The sequence below is a fragment of the Pelodiscus sinensis genome, chromosome 1, assembly GCF_052426305.1.
Source record: "Pelodiscus sinensis isolate ZL-2025 chromosome 1, ASM5242630v1, whole genome shotgun sequence".
NCBI classification, from domain to species: Eukaryota; Metazoa; Chordata; order Testudines; family Trionychidae; genus Pelodiscus; species Pelodiscus sinensis.
In genome coordinates, this window is record NC_143052.1 from 292,147,311 (window position 1) to 292,170,820 (window position 23,510).

Consider the following 23,510-nt stretch of genomic DNA (forward strand, 5'->3'; position numbering starts at 1 on the left):
AAATTGTTTAATCTTCATTCTCAGTGGCTGTTTCTTTGATGCAGCTGTGACTGAAGATTCCCAAGTGTTGGGGAAAACAGCTCATCAGCTTAGAACAAAGCTGATTATGTAAATTACACATTGAGATTCAGCTTTGATTTAATTTTATTCTGTAAATAAATATCCCATTAACATCCATCTGTTAAAAGTCAGGTAAGACATTTTCAAAAACTACATTGTTGTGGCGGATGTGAATGTACCATGAAGAGGGAAAGGGAGGTGATATTACCATGTCAAAGTACAAAGCATGAAGCAAATTCTTAAAATAGACAAAAGGCTATAACATTTATTTTTAACAGAAATCTTTCTGATTATTTAAGACAGGGAATGATGCTATTTGTGGCCTAGCTGTTTGTATAGCACAAAATGCTTTCTCTGATTGCTGTCACAGATCAATAATTATAGTTTGTGAATTCGCTTAAAGATTAAAAAAAAATTCAGCTGATGAAGAGGTCAGCACTAAATTATCTGCAAGCTTTTTGTTTAAAGGCATTTTATTTCCACAGTTTACGTCTGAGTAGAATCTTTTTCTGGTCTGTTTGACTTTCCACTGCCAAAATTGGAAAAGATTATGTAGATCGGGAATAAAATGATGAACCGTATTATGTTTCCTAAATACACTTGGAGGAGAAAAAAAGGTTCAAGAACCCATAACCCAGAGCTATTCTTATCTTAATTTTAAATAACAAAGAAGTTTATGAACTCCACAAATGAGCATTTGGCAACAGAGATTATCTGGGCTAGACTTTGTTACATTTACACTGAATCAGTAGACAGTGCTTGTGGCACCTTAGAGACTAACAAATTTACTAGGTCATGTTAGTGTCTGAGGTGCCACAAGATTGTTTATTGTTTTTAAAGTTACAGACTAACGCTGCTACCCCTCAGAGACTTTATATCAGTGGAATTACTTTGGATTTACCTCAGCTGAGATCAGAAATAGGCGCCTGAAGTTTTACTTTAATATCATGAGGTATGTTCTCGTGGTGCTATTTTAATTCTTTATGCAATATAGAAGAGCAGCATATTATCAAGGTCTACATTGAGGCATTGCTCCTAGTGCACAGTAAAAGGAAATGCATAGCTGTGAGAGAGCAATCCAGGAAAGGAATTTTGACTTTCAGCTGTCAGCTCTATCAATGACCATCAGACTTCGTTACAACTTTCCCATGCCCTGCTTTACAATATAAACCTCTTAAATCGTAGTAAACATGCCAGATCTTACCTTTATGAAATCTGTGCCCTTTATGCAAGCCAGCATCACTTGAAGCAGGCTAATTTTAGGACTAAAAAGTATGTGAATTATAAGGTATAACTGTTGGTCCAATAAGAATCTATATCATACTGTGTTCCAGATTCTGATCCCCAGTAACACGAGGGTAAATCCACATGGTGTATTTAGTTCCCTAATGTTTCTAAGCGGCTTTGAAAACTTGAATTAACTTATCTTAACAAATTCTCCATGGGGAAATATTGATCCCATTTTATAGATGAAGAAACTGAGGCATAAACTGCTTAAGTGATTGCCTGAGGGGCCACAGAGAAATCATTTTCATAATTGGGCTAGAAAGCAGGAATAGCAAATAACTGAGTTTTTCTTTCAGAGGCTGAACTGAAAACAAATAAAATCTTTTCAGATCAATCCCAAACTCACTTTTCAATTTTTCATTATATATGCATATCAATATGTATATATACACACACACTTAAAAATATTAATTTCCATTGAACAAAACAATTTGTTTGACTCAAAACATTTTTTTCTTTTACATTTTTGGGTGTTTTTTACCATGTTAATTTTTTGGTAAACATACCTACCTTCAGTTCAAAATAAATAATATTTGAAATGAACATTTTCTAAACAAAAAACAGTTTTGACTTAAAAACTCTTCAGTGGCCTCCGCGGCATTTGCAATTCCGACTTGTCTCATTAGCATCCCTTTTCCGGAAAAGGGTGCCAATGTAGACACAGCCACTGTGTTTTGCGTGGATTGAACTCTTCATATTTTACTTTTGGTTTTCTCTTTACTTATGTTTGTTGTAATAGTGAAGACAATGTCTGTGGGTAATAAAATGGTTATGTTATGTTGTAAAAATATTACTTGTTTCTTCATCATAAGATTTTAAAAAGTTATCTAATTAAATTCATTTCTTTCGGGATTTGAATTAAGGATGTGAATGACTAGAAGCAAATGCTTATCAGATAGTCAACAGGCTAGTAAACTAGTCGCTTCCCCACCCCTTGCTGCCTCTAGCAGAAAGAGGCAGCAAGGGTGGGGGGTGTTTCAAAGTGTCAGTGCTTCCTGAAGCCTGGGGTCAGTTCCCAGCTGACCCCAGGCTCCACGTGGTGTTGCTGCTTTGAAATGCCACTGCAGCCTGAGGCCAGCTGGGGACTCCACATGGCATTGTCAAAGCAGCAGTGCCACATGGAGCCTGGGGTCAGTGGGGGAGTCTCCAGTTGACCCCAGGCTCCATGCGGCGCTGCCACTTTGAAATGCCACAGGGAACACAGGACCAAGGGATGACTGTTTGAGTCCCCCGCTGGCTCCATGCTCCCTGCAGCGCTTTCGCCTTTCGAAGTGCCATTATCGACTAATCGAATAGTCAATGCAAATTGCATCGACTATTCGATTAGCCAAATAATCAAAATTTTACAACCCTAATTTGAATATTTTGGAAGTCGTCACTGTTGCAGACCAGGACTAAACTGAAGATCTATAGGTCGAATGTGCGCTCAGTCCTGCTGTATGTTGTAGAGACTTGGAGGCCTAACAAGAAGATTGAGAGCAGACTCAGAGGCTTTGAAGGACGGTGCCTTCATCTTATCATCAGAGTCCTCTGGAAACAGCATGTCACCAATAAGGGGATAAGCCAACGCACTGGCATCAACAATGTTGTGGACGAGATCAAGCAAAGACACTGGAGATGGCTGGGGCATGTCCTTTGTATGAGCGAAACAAGACTCCCTCATATGGCACTCAGATGGACTCCACCTGGAAAGCGTAAAAGACGGAGATCGTTAGGCACCTGGAGGAAGACTGTGGAGGAGGACATGAAAAGGAAGGGCATGACCTGGGAAAAAGTCAGCTGGTTTTCTCAGGACTGTGAATGCTGGAGAAGATTCATTGGCGCCTTATGCTCCATTAGGAGTGAAGGGGATTAATTAATAATAATAATAATAATAATAATTTGAATATAGGGAGTCTGACAATGTGCAAACCTTGCTAAAATTCCTTGAGAGACTGAACTCTGGGTCTCCAGCTACTTTAAATGGAGTTGAAGGGTTTTGTTTTTTCTTCTTCTTTTTTTTTTTAAAGACACTGGAGAAGAACAGTGAAGTGTAGTCCATGCAAAGGTTATACTTTGCAGGATAGGGTCATAATGCAAAATGATCTGGATAGACTAGAGAAATGATCTGAGGTAAACAGGATGAAATTCAATAAGCAGAATCCAAAGAAGTCCACTTAGGAAGGAACAGATTCAAAATGAGAAATGACCATCTAGGGAGGAGCACTGCAGAAAGGGATCTAGGGGTCACAGTGAACCACAAGCTAAATAGGTGTCAACTGTGTAATACTGTTGCAAAACAAACTTTGTCCTGGGATGTATTAGCAGGAGTGTTCTAAGGAGGACATGAGAAATCATTCTTCTGCTCTGATCAGGCCTCAGTTGGAGTATTGTGTCCAGTTCTGGGCACCACATTTCAGGAAAGATGTGGACAAACTGGAAGAAATGAAAAGAAGAGCAACAAAATGATTAAATGTTTAGAAAACATGGCAGATGAGGCAAGATTGAAAGAACTGGGCTTGCTTCATCTGGAAAAAGAGGGACATGACATAGCTTTCAAGTACATAAAAGGTTTTTACAAGGAGGAGGGAGAAAAATTATTCTCCTTAACCTCTGAGGATAGGACAAGAAGCAATGGGCTTAAATTGCAGCAAGGGAGGTTTAGGCTGGACTTTAGCAAAAACTTCCTAACTGTCAGGGTGGTTAAACACAGGAATAAATTGCCTAGGGAGGTTGTGGAAACTCCATCGCTGCAGATTTTTAAGAGCAGGTTAGACAAACACCTGTAAGGGATGATCTAGATCAGTGTTTCTGAAAGCATACTGCAGAAATACTTTCAGAAACACTTTAACTGGCTGCTCTGGTTTGTTTATGTACCGGCACCGTCGCCATGAAGCCTCGCAGCTCCCATTGGCTCCATTTCATCCTTTGCAGCCAAAGGGAGCCATGGGAAGTGGTGGCCTGACCTACGCTGTTTCCCGCAGTTCCCCTTGGCTGCAAAGGACAAAACGGAGCCAATGGGAGCAGTGAGGCTACGTGGCTGCGGTGCCGGTACATAAACAAACAGGGGCGGACAGTTTAAGTGTTTCTGAAAGTGTTTCCACGGTACACTTTCAGAAACACTGGTATAGATGGTGAGGGAGGGGACTGGGCTTGATGACCTCTCAAGGTTTCTTCCATTTTTGTGATTCTACGATTCTGTGGTCTTTAATGCCATCTAAACGACCGTCAAAAGGACGTTTGGCTTCTAAAAACTCAGCACAGCTAGGTGCAAGAGACGTTTAAACTGGCTTCCCTTCTCTTTCTTTATCTTTAATAAAAGGTTAAAAGTATTTTTAATGGTGTTTGCTATCATACTAAGTAGGCTGAGGTTTCTGTACTTGGAACTCCAAATCATGTTTTAAACTATTAATGTACACTGACGAGCTCATGTTACCTCTGATTCTCTGGGCCCATTTACTTCATTAACATTCATACGGTACTACTATAGAGAAGTCTGTGCTTGGTAGTTGGGGTCAGCTGGGGTGTTTTTCCCCAGATTTACATGTCTGAGGCTATGGGCAGGGCTCCAACCTCCAGAACGAGCTTTCTCCCATAGGCTGAAAGGACCTGAGTGTCTTCATCTTTCTAGCAGCATGACATACCACATGTAAAATACAACACATGAGCAAAATCCCTCTCCTGGATTCTTCTCACCTCATTTGCCCCATTATTAGAGCTGATAAGCCATGGTAAAAGAAAGCAAAAAGACTGAGCTAATTCACCAATTTTGCCAGACAGCTTCCATGTGTTCACTGCAATTTTAGCTTTGCCTGAGCTGTAAATACAGAATATTGCTTGTTGACATGGACATGAGCTACTAAAGTTGGTAAGAAATCAAACTTCCTCTTGGAAATAAATAATTAACAGTGGTTCATTCTTACTAGGGATGTAAGCGACTAGGCAACTATCCAATAAGCAAATACTTATTCATGGGGAAAAGGGGCGGGGCGCAGCAAGGAACTGGCGATGCTTCCGCCTTTGAAATGCAAGCTGGCTCTTGCTACATTTCAAAAGCAGAAGTGCTATGGGAAGCTTGGGGACTCAAAAAGTCCCTCGCTAGCCCCGTGCTCCTTACTTTTGAAATGTACAAGCAGGGATCGCGAGTCAGCAGAGAACTGCTTGAGTCCCTTGCTGGCCGTGATCCCCACGGTGCTTCTGCCTTTGAAATGTAGCAAGAGCGAGCAGGCCCCTTATCAACTAATCAAATAGTCGATGCAAATTACATCGTCTATTCAATTAGTTGATTAATCTCAATTTAACATCTGTAATTCTTACTCCATCAAAAGGTCTTGTTAGGCAAGTAGAATTACTAACATGAGTAAGAATTACTTGTTGGAGTGTGTATTGCAGATGTTGGGCCTTCTTGTACAACATATCCTTGAAGTTTCACAGTCAAATATTGCTTATAAAGCAATATCAGGTGTTTTTGGGTCTATGTCACTCTGACAAGTTTTCTAGACTGGTTGATTATTTTCTGACTCACCTTATAAGCAGCTGTGACACCAGTGACATCCCACAGTGCCTTTCAAAAACCATACCCTGATCTTGGTTGTTTAGAATAAACATCCTTCCAAAATAGGATTTCAGGAGATAGATAGTATTCTAATCAGATGCTGCTGTGATCTTTCAGCACAAAGGACAGGGATCCTTGGCAAGCTTTGAGTATGACTTAAATGCATTAGATCAGCAGTCCCCAACTTTTTGGGGCTGTTGGGCGCCCGGGGGTGGGGCTGCTCACGTGCCAGGCACCTGGGGGCGGGGCCACACACACACACCCAGGGGTGGGGCTGTGCACATGCCTGGGAGTGGGGCCACCCATATGGTGCCCTCTCGGTGCTGGTGCCGCCCCTGTGCCACGCGCCCAGGGCTGGCACCGCCCATATGCCGCATGTCCAGGGCCGGCACAGCCCTTGCACCGTGTACCCGGGGGCACTGCGTTGGGGACCACTGCATTAGATAGAAAGCACTCTACTCTGCAGGTTGCTTTTCTTGATTTGGTTGGCTAGACTGGTCATCTCTCCCTCCTCTCCTTGTATAATGATGAAGATGCCATTAAGCTGGAACGCAGAAAGACTACATGTCAGTTTTTTCAGAGATCTAAAGGGGTGAGTTATCCATGATTATATATTATAGTAATGAGCAGAGTTTCATATCTATCTTATCATAAATCTGAAAATAAATGCAAGAGAAGCAGGAAATAATTTAGGACCTAATAGTCAGAAAGTTAGCCTCTAATTTTGGATGTACACTTTGCACGTGGAATTGAATTGCAGGCACAAATCAGAGTAATAAATCTTCTGACAAGTTGCAGGAGTAAATCACATAGTTAGAAGCTCATATACTCAGATATGCACCCACATTTTATTTTGCAAGTGCAAAAGTCTAGATGCAAATTTTGGAGGCAAAAATTTTACCTTTAATAAGTCAGACCCCAGCCTTTAAAAAAAATTAACCCTTGATTTTTGCTGTTGTAATGTATAGTAGGCTTACTCTTCCATTTAAGGAAGTTAAATGTTTAACTTAAAGTTTAAGAGTAAGTGTTTAATTTTTATTGGTCAAGGGCATGCTGAGAAATCACAAAACAGAAGACAGAAGTATCATACACAATACCCGTTTTATCTATTTCTTCAGAAGTAACTTCGAAGTTAATCCAATTATGATTAGAAGCTACGGTTTCAAGGTTGTCAATGTCACCATTTGAGAGTTAGCTGTATCATTGTCCTCTCCGATAGCCATACTGGTTCAGACCAATGGCCCAGTATCCTGTCTTGCACCAATGGCAAGTTCCAGGTGATTCAGAGGGAGATAACAGAACAGGGCAATTGTGAAGTGAAGTGGTGGAATTATCATTCTTAGAGGTTTTTAAGGTCAGGCTTGACAAAGCCCTGGCTGGGGTGATTTAGTTGGGATTGGTCCTACTTTAAGCAGAGGGTTGGATTAGATGATTCTTGAGGTCTCTTCTAACCCTAAATTTCTATGATTCTATGATTCTAATTATCAAGTGACTGTTGTCCACTTCCAGCTTCTTGCAGTAAGCAATTTAGGACACCCAGGGCATGGTTTTGCATCTGTGACCATCTTGGCTAATAGCCAGTAATGGACCTATCCTTCATGAACTTATCTAATTATTTTTGAACACCATTATAATCTTAGACTTCACAACATCCCCTGGCAACAAGTTTCATAGGTTAACTGTGTGAGTGAAGAAATACTGCCCTTATGTTTGTTTTTCAGTCTGCCACCAATTAACTTCATTGGGTGACCTCTGGTTTACGTGTTTTGTGAAAGGGTAAGTATCACTTCCTTATTCACTTTCTGTGCATCATTTATGATTTCCTAGACCTCTGTCATATTCCTCCTGAACTGTCTCTTTTCCAAGATAAAGAACCCTATTCTTTTTCATCTGTCTTCATATAAAAGCTATTCCATTCCCTAAATTTTTGTTGTCTTTCTTTGTACTTTTTCCAATTCTAATATATCTGTTTTGAGATGGGGTGACCAGAACTGCATGCATTATTCAGGGCGTGGACATAGCATGGATTTATACAGTGGTATTATGATATTTTCTCTCTTATTGTCTTTCCCTTTCAGAATAATTGCTAATATTCTATTAGCTTTTTGGACCATTTCTTGAGTGCTCACAGCTAATTTAGATCCTATCACTTTGTATGTATCATTGGGATTATGGTTTCCAGGGTGAATTATTGTGCATTTATCAACACTGGGAGAGACTAGAGGTTCTGTCCTCATCTGGGAGCTGCTGCTGTAGATGAGGGAGAAGAGCCACTCCCTCAGCCAGACAGATCCGTGCACAGCAGCCCGGAGCCCCTGGGAGGGGCCATGCTGGTGCTGCCGCGCACTGTAGAAGGGACCTTGATTGGGAGGGTGATCACAATTGTGAGAAGAACAGCCTTTTGCTTTATGCTGCAGTCCCTGGAGGTTGAGTGTGAAGCTGCCCTTGATTCTCCCCCCCCCCCACATACACATTCTCAGGCCCCTAGAAGAGGAAGCAGTGGAACTTGGTGAGGAGGGAATGTGGTTCCGCAAGGGCTGGAGGGGGTGGCCTGTGCACGTAGCTAGCCTGAAAGGCCACCAGGTGATTCATCACATCTACCATGGTCTTCAAGACTCTCTCCTGGTTCTTCACTTGAAGTTCCCTGCACGCTTTCCTCACACTCTGTTCATATCTCCAGCAGCAGTGTATTCCTCCACTTGCTTAAGCATTCCTTGTCCAAGTGGGCGGATTGCATTTGCTCCTTGTCCATTTTCACCTGTAGATTTGTGCTACCGGGGAGCTGGCAGAGCCAGGGACGTGTACAGTAGTCTCACTGCTGTTCCCACTGCAATGAAAAGTGAAGGGCAGTCTCTACAGGGGATACATTGTAGAGCATAAAACCTAATCTGTTAGCCAAAAAGGAAAGTCTGTCTAGAAACAATAGAGATGTGTTATGGACAAGGCCACCGTTATGCTTTTATGCAGCCACTATGCAGCAGAGTTCTTAGGGAAGCAGCTGAACCTGGTTTGGTGGCAGGCATGGTAATGAAAAGCCAGTGCTCAAGCCTGCTGGTGGGAGGGAACCAGGGAATGGCAACAGGACGGGGGCTCACACAGTCACCATGTGTTTAGCACCTCCTGATTTTCTAGGAGAGTACAACTTTCTCTTCCCACAGGAGCATGTGTGATGTGGGGAGGAGTCTGTGAGTGGCAGCCGGGCAAAGCAGGTGCTCACGCAGCGCCCAGGAGTTGAGAAACCTCCCATTTGCCAGGAGAGTGCAATGTTCCCTTCCCACAGAAGCAGGCGGGTGCAAGGGAGGAGGGGTTTCAAGTGTGGCAGGGCAGGGGCTCAACCCATGCTTTCTTGGAGATGAGCAAACAGGTTTGCTAATAGCTTCCCCTGCTCCATATAGGTTTCAGTCTTCTCCAGATCACACACAGAGATAGGGAGCAGATACTGACTGATTGTGGCCAGACCTGGACTTTATGCTGCAATGCCCTGTGCTGCAATGAATCCAGACCACTTACGGCTGGCTTGGAGTGGAAAGGTATCCTACCGTGGAGGATGGAAGAAGGCACAGCTCCCCAGGAACCTTGTGAGAAAGATTAAAGAGTTCCTTTATGATGTGCTGGGAGGATTCCTACATTGTTTCCAGACACGATAATAAACTGTTTTGTGGACACCCCCCCACACACACTGTGTAGGCCCAGTGGCCACCATAGATCACACCCAAATCTCTTAACCAACTTGTAGCATGATAAAAAATGTGAGCTCACCCCAAGTTCCCTCCCCGGTATCAGTGCACGGCTGTGAGACATCCTAAGAGGATGGCATTGTCACCAAAGTTATAAAAGGTCTGGTCTGTTGATGACATCGGTTGCCTTACTTGCCTGCTGACCACTTCCTCCTCCTCTTACTCATCCATGCGATCCTCCACACTGCTGGTTGAGGCTGCCAGAGGAGTGTCTTGGGAGGAATCCACAGACTGGCTAGGGAAGTTGGTCGGATTCCCCAGCAATGATTGCATGCAGCTGCTCATAGAAGTGGCATGTTTGTGGCGAGGATCCAGAGCATCCATTTGCCTCCTTTGTCTTCTGGCACAACTGCCTCAGCTCCTTTATTTTCACATGGCGCTGCTGGGCATCCCTGGTGCATCCTTTCTCCTCCATGTGCTTTGCGATATAGATATCTGCATGCCTTTTGCTCGTTCATAGTTTTCTAAGAACAAATTTCTCTCCCCACACAGTATTGAAGGATCTCCTGCATGCTCTATGCTGGTACTCATCTGCAACCCTTAGAATTCATGGTCAGGTGTGCTGCTCAGGCCTACATCTGGAGAACATTTATTAGGTGTATCTGGTTTTCATTCTCCATCGCTAAACTCCGTTGCAAAACTCCTGTTTGCTATTTCTGTTCACTAATGCTTCTGGCCTCTGGTATATTCCCTCCATGGGTCAAGCCTCATGCCTTCATCTCTTCTGAGGTGGAATCCCAGAATTCTCCCACTCTTAGCCTGGGCCCAGTGTTAGAGTGTTCTGGGTACCAACCATGACTACTCAGCAAGCTCAACTTGGTTAAGTATTGCTGTTCTTTCCTTTGGGTGCTTCTGACCAATGGTGAATACAGTGGCCAGATAACCTCCTTAAACCAAAAAAAATCTTTAAAAACCATGAATGGTCCTGTAGCACCTTAGGCTGTGTCCAGACTCAGGGGTTTTTTCGGGAAAAGTAGCCTTTTCCCGAAAAAACTTCCCCTGCGTCCAGACTCAAGCCGCGTTCTTTTGAAATTAATTCGAAAGAATGCGGCTTTTCTTTCGATGGCGGTAAACCTCAATTTACGAGGAAGAACGCCTTCTTTCGAAAGTTCCTCTTTCGAAAGAAGGCGTTCTTCAATGTAAATAGGGCTTCTTCAAAAGAGAGCATCCAGACTCACTGGATGCTTTCTTTCGAAAAAGCAAGCCGCTTTTTCGAAATTTCAACGTGCAGTCTAGACGCTCTCTTTTGAAAGAGGCTCTTTCGAAAGATACTTTCGAAAGAGCCTCTTTCGAAAGAAGCCTGCAGTCTAGACATAGCCTTAGAGACTAACAAAAAACGTAGATGGTATCATGAGCTTTCATGGGCACAACCCACTTCTTCAGATGAATGGAGCAAGAGGTTCAGAGGTATAAATAAATAACAGAAAAAGAATGGAGAGGAGGAGGGAAAGAAAAAAAAACCCAAGTCAATTGAAGTGTCCGTGCTAAATGAAGCTAACAGAATGGGCTGCAAGTGCCCAATATTTAGCTTTTGATGTCATTTGGGTGTTGAATATAAATGACTTTATTCAATCCCTGGTTAAATGTTTCAAATTCGCATATGAAGGTCAGTTCCACAGTCTCTCTCTCTCTAGTTGATTCCTGAAATTGCTTTGTAAGAGGAGAGCCATTTTTAAATCCACTAATGAGTGCCGGGCAAGTTAAAATGTTCTCCAGCAGGTTTCTGTGTGTTACCCTTTTGAACATCTGAATTGTGTCCATGATTCCTTCGTCATAAAGATTGTCCAGTTTGGCCAATATACATGGCAGAGGGGCATTGCTGGCACTTGGTGGCACAGATCACATTAGTGAATGTGCAGTTGTATGAGTCTGACGTGGTGGCTTATATGTTAGGTCTTGTGACAATGCTGCTTGTGTAGATGTATGGACAGAGTTGGCACTGAAGTTTATTGCGGGGGTGAGTTCCTGGGTGAGTATGTTTGAGGTGTGTTGCATAGTTGTTGGAAATAATTTGTTTCAGTTTAGGGGGTTGTCTGTAGGTGAGGAATGCACAGCATAACATAATGGAAAAAATAATTTTAACACAACTATAGGTTTACGCTGGTGTCTATCTTACCTTAAACTCAACCATCCGGAGGAACTGGGCATGGCAGGTGTTGCTTCTTCAGACCATCCATCATAGTATTATTATTAATGTATGTACTTATTTATTTACTTATGATATCACTCTACTACGTGCCATACAAAAAAAGATGGACTTTACCAAAAGATTCAGAGGAGTAGCCAAGTTAGTCTGTAACAGGAAAAACTTAAAAAACAACTAGACTAGTAGCACCTTTAGTGTTAGTCTTTAAGGTGCTACTAGTCTATTTGTTGTTTTTTAAGTTCTACCAAAAGAGATTGCAACACCAAGGAACAACATATACATATAGACAGATTGTCTGTATCTCTCTCTGTCAGTCTGTTCTCTGCAAACAGCACCCCAGTGACTGCCTCGCCCTTCTCTCTACAGAGTAACATTTTCACTGCCTCGTATACTTTTGAGCATCTGGCTCCCAGCTGTGGTAAAATAAATCCTGCAACTTTTGGCTGGAGCCCGGAAATATCAGTCTCCCAAGTTAATAGTCCAGGCACTATGTGATCCTCTCCACATACGCCATGTTTCCCAGGAGGCTGCTTATGTGGAGCTGTTGTGTTGCCTTCCTACTTTCCTAACAGCTCTGCTGCTAACTAAATCAATGTGTGCATACAATAAACATCCCAATGATGCAATATAACCGAACAGTAACTATCCCAATAACCTGGACACATACGGTACTCATAAATTACAGATCAGCCTCCTGTCCTTCAGTCGACCTTGATCCTCAGGCCACCAATGTAATTTCTCTAGAGCCCTGCAAATCAGCAGATATCCACTTTATATCCATGGGTAACCACCTCCACCAATACGGATGCAGATGTCCACAGCTCATTTTTGTTGATGCAGATACAAATTTTATATCTGGGCAGTGCTTTAAAGATCACTATTTGGTGATTATATATATTAATATATATATATTAATTACAATCAGAAACTCTCCCTTTCCTCTCTGACCTTACATTGAACTTACTGCTAACATTGTGACATCAAGATCACTCACATGGCAACAGACTGCCATTCTACAATGACGGACATATGAATTCACTGCTGGATCAAGGTGGAGAAACTGGCAATGAAAGTATTCTGATTCAAACACTTATCTGAAGTAAGAGAAAGGGGAAGAGGGACAATTAATGCTCAAGTTAATTCTCTTGTTTAACTTTCCCCAAGTTTATTCCAGCATGAAATTCCTTGTTTAAGGTCTCTCCGAGTGAACAATGCATGCCTTCTTAAAGAGCAATTTTCACGGAGGTTACACAGGACAGAACGATACCATGACTCATTATGTGATTCCTATTAGCCAAAGTGCAGCCATTAGGCTTTTGATGAAGAACAGTCTTTTAAACATTGTGCTTAATAACACTGACACAGAACTTTTTCCTCCTGCCCAGCATGTTAAAGATGGTAATTAATCCCGTGAAATAGCCAAGTTAGCATTATTATCTTCTTTTTTTTCAGGGGAGAACAGAAACAGCAAGGTGGCATATAGAGCAGGTCAGACAATGGTTGGCTGATTTGCTTAATGTGAGAGAAATTTTGACTTTTAATGAAAACAATTAAAATAATTTGGTTTGTGAATGAAAATTTTCAGCTTCTCCAGGAAGACCTGAAGATGTTTGAGGAGAGAAGACAATTACTGGGCTTTTTGATTAGTTGAAACCCTCAATTCTGGGGTAAAAATTGTCACAGAATTGCCAATCATCCCATATTCTATGCCTTGGAGAAGGCTGCAGAAAGAGTAATTGGCTTTACATCAGGGAAATACACCCCAGCTTGAAAATATCTTAAAATCAGAGTTGAAAACTTACAGGTAACTGCTGACAGAAACACATGTTCTCCTGGCCACAAGTTTTATGCTCAGCCCATACTATTTTTTTAAATCTTTTTAGCAAATATTTGAGTGCTTTGCTGAATTGGGACCCAAAGCAAACTAGTCCAAGAACCACAGAGAACTCAGCTAGGGAAATTCAATGTAATGAGGATTTAAATTAATCCATTTCATTTGCATTACCTAAGAGAATGATATCATTTGGCTAAAATGAAAGCCTATCAGATTTAGTAAAAACAAAACTATGACGGGAAACAGCATGAAAATCATTGTAATACAATGATATATGCTTAACCAGCTTTTGCTATTGCATGCATTGATAAGTAGTCATCCAACAGGACCCCATAGTTTTAATCAACTTCTGTATATGAGGCTACAGCTGACAAGGAAAATATTTTCTTTGTGATCCATGTCTGCAGTGTTATTTCCTAATATGCAATTTGCTTTTAGCTAGAAGTAGCTGGTGAAATTAAGCTGCATGCAACCAAGCCTGAAGCAATATTGCAAATGGCACTAGAGGTTACTTACAATACTGTACACCTTTTGGAATAACATAGTCTAGTTTAAAGGGCAGATTCAAACAGTCTCTTTGCTGGGGGATTCTCTGCTGCCCCAGCAGCTTGGCTAAATTATGGTATCTTCCCTTTCCCCTCAGAATGGAATTTTAATTTTAAATTTCACAGTATATTGGAGAACAAAAAAACAAAAAAACAAAACAAAAAACAAACAAATGACAATATAAATCAGGGGAGGAGGGGAAATAAAATGACAGTCTCTAGCTGGACTTCCACATGTCAGAGAGGTCCACTTGATTTCATGTGTGTTACAAACTCTATGTGGCCAGATCTCTCTTCCAATTTTCACATTAACCCTTTGAAATCCCATACTGCAAAACATGGAAAAAAAAATCAAGCAATAACCTGTAAAATGTAAGCATATTGTCTGAGCTTTAGTCTGCCAAAGTACACACACACAAAATATACCTAAACTTGTATCATTTCTCTGAATAAGCAGTAACAATGTGGGAAAATACTGAGCATGAAATTAATACATTAAAGTTTGACAGCGCTTATGTATACTAGCAAGAATGACCTATAATGAAAGCAGATCCCCATAGCAACACCACACCTGAGTACTTCATCGTCTCGCTGGCAAAACTCTGAGTGATTGGATGTCTTTCTGAAAGATACGCTCCAGCTCAGCAAGGAGTTTGGGGCTTGATGCAAGAATTACTGGGTGAAATTGCATGGCCTTTTTTTTCTCCCCCAGGAGCTCAGACTGGATGAATATACTGGTCCTTTCTGGCTTTAAAATCTACTAATCTATTAATCTAATACAGGGGTGATGGGGTGGCTGGTGCAGGTGGCTTTATGTCTACCAAGAGATCTCCTGCACACGGGAATTCTTTACTGGACTTCTCCAGTGGTGCCAAGTATCATTGGCAGATCAGAAAACCTGGCCCTTATTGACTTCAGTAGAAATTATGTTTGTATAAAAGGGTTACAAGACTGGACCAGTGTGGGAAGATCTTTAGGCATCTTCAGGTTAAGGAATCACTAGAAATCTCTCTCTTTTCAAGCTGCCTCTTATAAGATTTCCATTGTTTTCGCTACTATAAACTATTGTGATGCAATTTTTTGATCAATGCGTTACAGATTTGAAAGGTAGTACAGTGGGCCCAACGGAAGTGTGAACTGACAGAGGACCGGCAGACAGGAACTTCTGAACTGCAAACCTACACAGTGACAGTGATTCCCGCTTTGGCCTTGGTTCAGTGAAATCTTTCTTCCTCAGTTTCCTCCCATATAACTCACAGGTAATAATATGATAGCAAACCCTTTCATTATGCTGCATGGGCATTGAGAACTTTACAGGAGCTATAGTGAGAGAACTCAGATCCTCCTACTCTAAAACATATTCCTTTATCAGTTGAGTTAAAGGAGAGCTTGACAGCATAGGACTACTGTCCAGTAGAGAGAAGTGATATATGCACACGCTGAGCTACTTCATTACAATACCTGTCCACCTCATAGGGATGTTGTGAGAATTTGTTAATTACTGTTTGTAAAACAGCTAGACAAACTCCAGGTAAGTGTTATTAGTATAGTTCAATCCTTACTTTTTAAAAGCTATGAAGATCTCCCTTGCTTGTGTCAGCATGTCAGAGATTTGATGTATAGATCATTTAATAGCAAACTCGAAACCTACTCACATATGTGTCTGAATATTTGTGTGCCCATGCATTATGTGTGTGTAAGATCTTAGTCAAAGCAGACAGTTAATAGCCCACAATGTTTGTTTCTCCTTCTGGAAAATCATCCTCCAGTGCATTGCTCATCCTATTAATAAACACCTGGCAAACACAAAACAGTAGTGACAAAGTTATTTAGCCTGACTATGGAATAAGAATAATCATTACTTGCAAGATTCCTGCAAGCTGACTTCATTAAAATTTCATTAATGTCTTTTTTCTGACTCTGCTAAATCTGGTATTTTTAAAAGCATCTCACTCTATTATATTTCCATTAACATTGCCCATCATATAAATAGCTCTGAAATACGCACTAGTACGTCTGTGCTGTTAATGAGAAAAATAATCCAAAAACACAGCTCTGCTGTGCAAACTAAGTAGGCATTAATATGCTTTGTATTCTTCCCAGAAGCATACCGTAAAGATATCAGCAGGATTCTGACCTGTTTTCAAAGTTCTCACTTGTTTGGAAACAAAATAGCACTAAGACACTATTATTGAGCACAATCAGGATTTGGCTGACAAAAAAAATGTACTAAGTGGATGCAGTCAAATGGCTATTTCTCCTCTCTCTCTCCTTTGTTTTCTCATCTTTTTCCCTGTTCCACTGGGAGCTGCCCATTGCAGTACCTTTCATCAGCTGGTAGGACAGGCGTTCATGCGAGTGACTCTCTTTGGAACTTGTTTGGTAGACCTGTCGGCAGAGGTTTCTAAAAGGGCAATGCAGCTAAGACCCTCTGCCCCTAGACATTGATCACATCAACTCTGTGACATGCAATCCTCTGCTTGATGAACAGGCTCCCTCCCAAATCCCAGTATACCCCTCTGAAACTCAGTTTCTCTCTTCGTAATGACAGCTCCATCCTGCAGCGCTGCAGAGTGAATGAAACAGTTTGAATTGTGAAACAGGAGAAATGTCCCCTCAGTGCACATCTTAAAGGGTATAATCCAATTCCTGGTAAAGTTCAAGAAAAAAACTCATTGACATCAATGAAAGTTGAGTCAGGCCTGTTTCTTAAATTTTATTCACTTATTTAATTATGTTGTTGGTTGCCTAAAGAAACCTTATAGGCCTGGTTCTGATCTCAGTCCATTGCAAACCAGAAGTAATTTCATTACTTGAATTATGCCAGTGTAAAACCATGATAAGACTCCACTCAAGCAAACCATGTAGGCATGTACTTAACTTTAAGCATGTGATTACTCACTCTGAAATCAATGGGGCTTCTCACATGCTTACATCTTGCTCCATCAAGGCTAGAACAACATCTGTCTCAGGGTATGTCTACACTACAAAGTTAATTCAAACTAACAGCTGTTAGTTCGAATTAACTTTAATAGGCGCTACACATACAAACTGCTAGTTCGAACTTAATTCGAACTAGCAGAGCGCTTAATTCGAACTAGGTGAACCTCATTCCACGAGGACTAACGCATAGTTCAAATTAAGTAGTTCGAATTAAGGACTGTGTAGCCACTTAATTCGAACTAGTGGGAGGCTAGCCCTTCCCAGCTTGCCCTGGTGGCCACTCTGGGCACCACCAGGGAAACTTGTCTGCCCCCCTCCCGGCCCCGGCGCCCTTAAAGGGCCACGGTCTGGCTATGGTGCCCATGCCAGGTGCAATTCTGCCAACACCCAGCCAGCAGACCCTGCACCTGGCACGGCATGAACCAGCCACCCGCTGCCACCCAGCCCTCCGCCTCTTCCCAGGACCAGGCTGGTGGCTCCCAGAAGCCTGCCCGGGGCTGCAAGAGGCGGGCACCGGCCTGGTCTAATGCAGAGATGGTGGACCTCATCGAGGTTTGGGGGGAAGCCTCCAACGTCCACGACCTCCACACTAGACACAGGAAAGTGGCCATCTAGGGCAGGATAGCTGGCAGCCTGGCCACCCAGGAGCAGATTTGCATGAAAATCAAGGTGGTCCAGTGAGACCCCCGACCCTGAGCTTAGAACATAAGAACATAAGAATGGCCATACGGGGTCAGACCAAAGGTCCATCTAGCCCAGTAGCCTGTCTGCCAACAGCGGCCAACACTAGGTACACTGGCGGGGGTGGACCAAAGACAATGACCAAGCCATTTGTCTCGTGCCATCCATCTCCAGCCTTCCACAAACAGAGACCAGGGACACCGTTCCTACCCCATGACTAATAGCACTCCATGGACCCAACCTCCATGAATTTATCTAACTTCTCTTTAAACTCTGTCATAGTTCTAGCCTTCACAGCCTCCTGCAGCAAGGAGTCCCACAGGTTGACTATTTTCTTTGTGTTATTAGTTTGAAGCCTGCTACCCATTCATTTCAGTTGGTGTCCTCTAGTCCTTCTATTATGGGAACTAATGAAGAACTTTTCTTTATGCACCCTCTCTACACCACTCATGATTTTATAGACCTCTATCATATCCCCCCTCAGTCTCCTCTTTTCTAAGCTGAAAAGTCCCAGTCTCTTTAGCCTCTCTTCATATGGGACCTGTTCCAAACCCCTGATCATTTTAGTTGCCCTCCCCTCTTCCACCCTCTCTCTTCCCCCCTCCCACCTCCTTTCCCCAGTCTCCTCGAGTTTTGTTAAATAAAGAGAGTTTCTATTTTTGACCACACGTGTCCTTTATTTTGTACATCAGGAAGGGGGGCTAGGGAGGGGTAAGTGGAAGAAGGTGAGGGAGGAATGGGGTACGAGCCCCGATGGGGAGGACTGGAGTGGCTCTGCGGTCTCCTCGGGGTGGAAACTCTCCTGCAGCCCCCCGATTAACCCCCCCCCCCCGGATGGCAGCCTGCAGCAAGTGCAGCCGGGCTGATGGCCGAGTGCTGTGATGTGCCGAGTGTGGGCACTCAGGGCACTCCAAGCCAGGACTGCTTTGCAAGCGGGGAACCCCTGAGAACTGTCTGTCCGGGGTGGGGGTGGGGTCCCTTTAAGCACAGCCCTCGGCTAGCCTGAGACCACAGATCCACGCTCTAAGTCCTAATCTGATACCCTGCCGGCACTGCTTCCGGCCATCCTTAACCCCGGTTCAGGGTCCACTCAATGTGGACATGCTAGTTCGAATTAGCAAAATGCTAATTCGAACTAGTTTTTAGGTCTAGATGCACTAGTTCGAATTAGTTTAGTTCGAATTAAATAATTCGAATTAAGTTAGTTCGAATTAGTGCTGTAGTGTAGACATACCCTCAGGCCCAATGTGTTTAGCTATTGAAAGAAGCGCTTCCATTTTGAACATGCTCCCACTGATAAAAGTGTGGGGGGCTGAGGGAGAAAAATGTTGCACAATGTAGGGAGTTACTGAGCCAAACTACATTTGTACCAACACTGACGTGAATCTAGAGCTAATCTAGTGTGGTCAGCGGAATTACACAGAGATTTACATTGATGTAAATGAAAGCAGAGTTTCATCCACTGTCTTAACATAATGGAAAAAGGTAGTGACCCTGAGAACTTCAAATAGCCTCATTCATCCATCCTTTCAAGATGTGTAAGTGCATCCAGTAAACTAATACAATAATCCAGGAACACAAAGGAAGCCTGTTCTATTATTCAAATTATTGTACAATCAGTAATGTTTACTTTCCCATACCTTTCTAAGTAGCATGAGGGCAAAAGCAATATCCATGTGTCTGTCTCCTGGGAGGAGACAGAAATTTAACATGTAACCTGAGAGGAAGACAGCGTTATTGGTTCTGAAACCCCTTCTAATCTTAATTTTGCACAGAGGGATTAGGGCTGGAGTTACGGATTTACAGTTTTAATCAGAGGAGCCACTGGAAATTTCATCATCTATTTTGGATTATTCCGGCCACTCCATGTGCCCCTATCCCTCAGAATAATTATGAGCATTTTGATTGAATCCCATCTCACTGATACTTCCAGGCTTTTAGGACTTTATGACTTTATGCAAATCTGCAGTAATTTCAGATGCTGACTCTTAGCTCAGAACATAATAAAGGCTTGTGTAGTCTACAGAAGAGAAGAATGAGGGGGGATTTGATAGCAGCCTACAACTTCCTGAAGGGGGGTTCTAAAGAGGCTGGAGAGAGGCTGTTCTCAGTAGAGACGGATGGCAGAACAAGGAGCAACTATTTCACTAGGAGGGTGGTGAAGCACTGGAATGGGTTCCCTAGGGAAGTGGTAGAATCTCCATCCCTAGAGGTTTTTAAGTCCCATCTTGACAAAGCCCTGGCTGGGATTATTTAGTTGGGATTGGTCCTGCTTTGGGCAGGGGGTTGGACTCCATGACCTCCTACATTCTCTTCCAACTCTACGATTCTATGATAGTTTCTCCTCACAATATACCAGAGGATTTTGAGATTTAATGAAGGAAGATTTTCTATGGAGCATTGGGACTGCTGTTCTAGTCTAATCTGATCTAAATACTTAAGATTGCATTCCTGGTTCAATTCCTTTTCTGAGTGACCAGCAAACAGTCTTGTCATAGACTGTGGCCACATCAGTGAGGGGTAGTTTTTTGGGTTTGGTTTTTTTTTTCTTCTCACTTGTGTGCAGCCCCCAACTGATTTTTTTGTGGGTCAGTAGCCCCTGGCCCCAAAGAGGTTCCCCACCCCATGCACTTACAGTATCAAAGAAATTTTCATTCACCAGGATGAAAGCCTGCTTGGAATTCTCTCCCAGACTTCTTTCCCAGATATCAGATGTTCACCATCCTAGGAACTCAATCTAACTCCAGCCTTCCTCATTAACGTATCTTTATTAGGCATACAGCCATGGAACGTGTGTTGATCTGATTTAAATGCAGTGGGGATGGATGCAGGGTACATCACAGCTCCAAAGTTACTCAGAGACTCTCCTTTTATGCACGTTAAGTATCTCATTGCTTTTACTATACATTGCATCGTGCATTTTTGGATTGGCTTAGTTATTTGCAGGAACCAATCCCTGTGCAGCTCGTGCTGTCCACACACTGACCATGGTTCGACTTCCCCTTTACATCATCTCTACATTTCTAATGTAGTTTATTCCTTGTTATCTAGGTCATAGTAAATAGTTCCCGGCATGTTCTTCCTCTTGTCTTAGTTGGCTTAGACATTCTGCCTTCTTAGCCTATTGACTTATTTACTTATCTTATTTAGCACAAACATTCTGTTTTCAATCTGATGATTCATTCATATCCCCAATTCTGTCTTGCACAAATAAAGCTTCCCTCCATGTGTTAATTACTCATATCTGTCCAAACCTCAGCTACAAGCCTGAACAAGATTGCACTGAAACCCGCCATCCTCATATAATAGCGGAAGCCAATTTCTGGCTATAAACCCTCCATAAATCTGGAACATCACAAAATATGTGCTGTTCTAATCCTGTCCCAATGTGATTAAAGAAGAAAAAGAGGTAGATCATAAGGTAGAAATGTATTTCTAGAAATTTCTGTTGTACTTTTTTATTTTATTTTATAACAGCGTACTCCCAGTCATCTCAGCGAGAACTGAGCATGCTCCCCACTTTAGAGGCTCAAACCTATTCATCAAAGAATGTCCCGTTTGCTGTCACTGCTTGAGTTAAGCTTGCAGCCTAGGTAGGTCACTGGTTTCCATGGTACTTGAACCCACCTGCAGTGAAAATTCTGGTCGTCCAGCTCTAAGGTTCTGGTCCTTGGACTTCTAATACCAGATGTTCAACCCCAGCGACTTGGAGAGTGGGGCTGAATTGTTCTGACGTCTCCACAAACAGGATATTGTCATCTGTGTAGTCTTGTTTGGTAAACACTTCTTGAATAACTTTGATTCCAATGTAAGGAGTGACAAGTCCTCACAGACAGTGGATGGCTTGACAGAATAGTGCTGGAGCAAAACTGCATCTCTGCTGCACACCTGAGGTTAGGTAGAAATGCATCGAAAGCTGTAACCTACAGGGATTGTGTTTTCTTATGTGTTTGTACTGCACCTAACACAGTGGAGCCCTGGGCCTAAATATAACCCTTTGGAGCTACTGTACAATATGCATTGTTGCCCCTTTGTCGAGTAGTATCAGATTTTGGAACTAGGCAGATTTTTATTAAGTTGGTTTGACATAATGTGTTCTTTACAAATCCATGCTGACTGTTACTTATCATCTTATTATCTTCTAGGTTTTTGCAAATTGATTGCTTAATTATTTGCTCCATTATCTTTTCAGAGACTGAAGTTAAGATGACTGGTCTGTAATTCCCCAGGTTGTCCTTATTCCCAAGTTTATAGATGGGCACTTTATTTGCCATTTTCCCGTCCTCTGGGATTTCTCCCATCTTTCGATGACTGTTAAAGATAATTGCTAGTGGCACAGATATCTGCAGCTTTCCTGGAGCATTCTAGGATTCAGTACATCAGACCACTTGATGTACCAGCCATTAGCATCTTTTGCATAAATAATTGTAAATAATAAAAATAATGGGACTGCAAAATCAAAAAGGGCCAAAAGTACACAGAAAAGCAAGCTCCCAGTCCGATAGAGCCTGACCAGTGGCCAGATTCCAGTCCCTTCACACTCCAAGCACAGAATGGACATAGGAAACAATTATTTCACCTCTGGTGTCCCTGCTGATCTGTGTGCAACCCCTACCTCCCATTGAAAAAATTCCTATGTCTTATCTCTGGGGAGTAGAGGTAGGGGTGGGCAAGGAGGAGGCCACAACATCTACAAGTAGTGTGTTCACATAGAAAGGGAGTAAAGGCCTCTGGATTTGGCTGTTTATATTGACTGTACTCATTGAGGTATGGCATAACCCCGGCTAGTGGATTTTAGGAACCCGATTCATTGGCTGCTTTGCCTCACTAGAGCAGTCTGCAGCAGCCTCAGAGCAATGGGTGTCATTGGGCCCTAAAAGGTTAGCAACATACTTTCTCAAAGAAAACAGAATTCACTAGAGAGCCTTGCAACTGTGCAATTGCTTTTGCTTAAAATCACTCACATTTGTGACCCTGGATGAAAGGCGATAACTCACCTTTTTTCCAATTTCTTAGCCATTGTTTGGTATAGGACAGAATCATATTCAGTCAAAGCTGTTTTTATAATAAATCTTGAAGCAAATTGAGTTTAAATTCAGTCTCTTTGCCTGTAATTCAGTTTTCATTGACGCAGTCAGTTGGTAGAATGGATGTATTCTGAAGGCTTTTACTGTATTTGTTAATGAGAACAAGGAAATGCCACTGGAGCATTTCCACCATTGTATTTTAAATCCAGAGACATTTTAATTTTGTACTACTTTTTGTTAGCCTGACAGCTACAAAAGTCAGAGACCTAATGGACAGACAAAGGAGAAGGGGATTTATCATTCCTTTTAAAATAAATCCACTCATTTCCTTCTGAATACATTTTGTTTTTTTCTGTAGAGCTGAGAAAACTACTTCTTCCCTCTTTTACAGATGTCTGCAGCCTCCTCCATTACCTTGTCACTACCAGAAAATAGGATTTCTCACCTACAGATGGTGAGGAGGGAGGAGGGTGGCCGTGAACATTAGGTTGAAATTACTTGTCAAGTTTGATCAATTCGCAGAAAGACAAAATCCCTTTTGAAAAGGCACGGTTGATTTTTGAAGATTAGCAGTGTTGTCCTTCCAGCTCCATTGTTTGGCTAAATTATACAAGGATGCAGTTTATTACCTAAATGAAAAATGCATTTGCATGTAGATGGTACATAAATTATTTCATTCTGCTCAGGACAGGGCAATAAACACTTTCCCTCCTCTG

General features: G+C 42.3%; 1 long non-coding RNA gene across 1 annotated transcript; it reads left to right on the forward strand.

Annotated features, from left to right (window-relative positions):
- The first annotated feature begins 12,805 nt into the window (after positions 1-12,805).
- On the forward strand, positions 12,806-21,645 carry LOC112544946 (uncharacterized). The gene is made up of 3 exons (XR_003088326.3): positions 12,806-12,863; positions 15,242-15,402; positions 21,245-21,645. It is a non-coding gene; the product is annotated as an uncharacterized LOC112544946 (long non-coding RNA).
- The last annotated feature ends 1,865 nt before the right edge of the window (positions 21,646-23,510 follow it).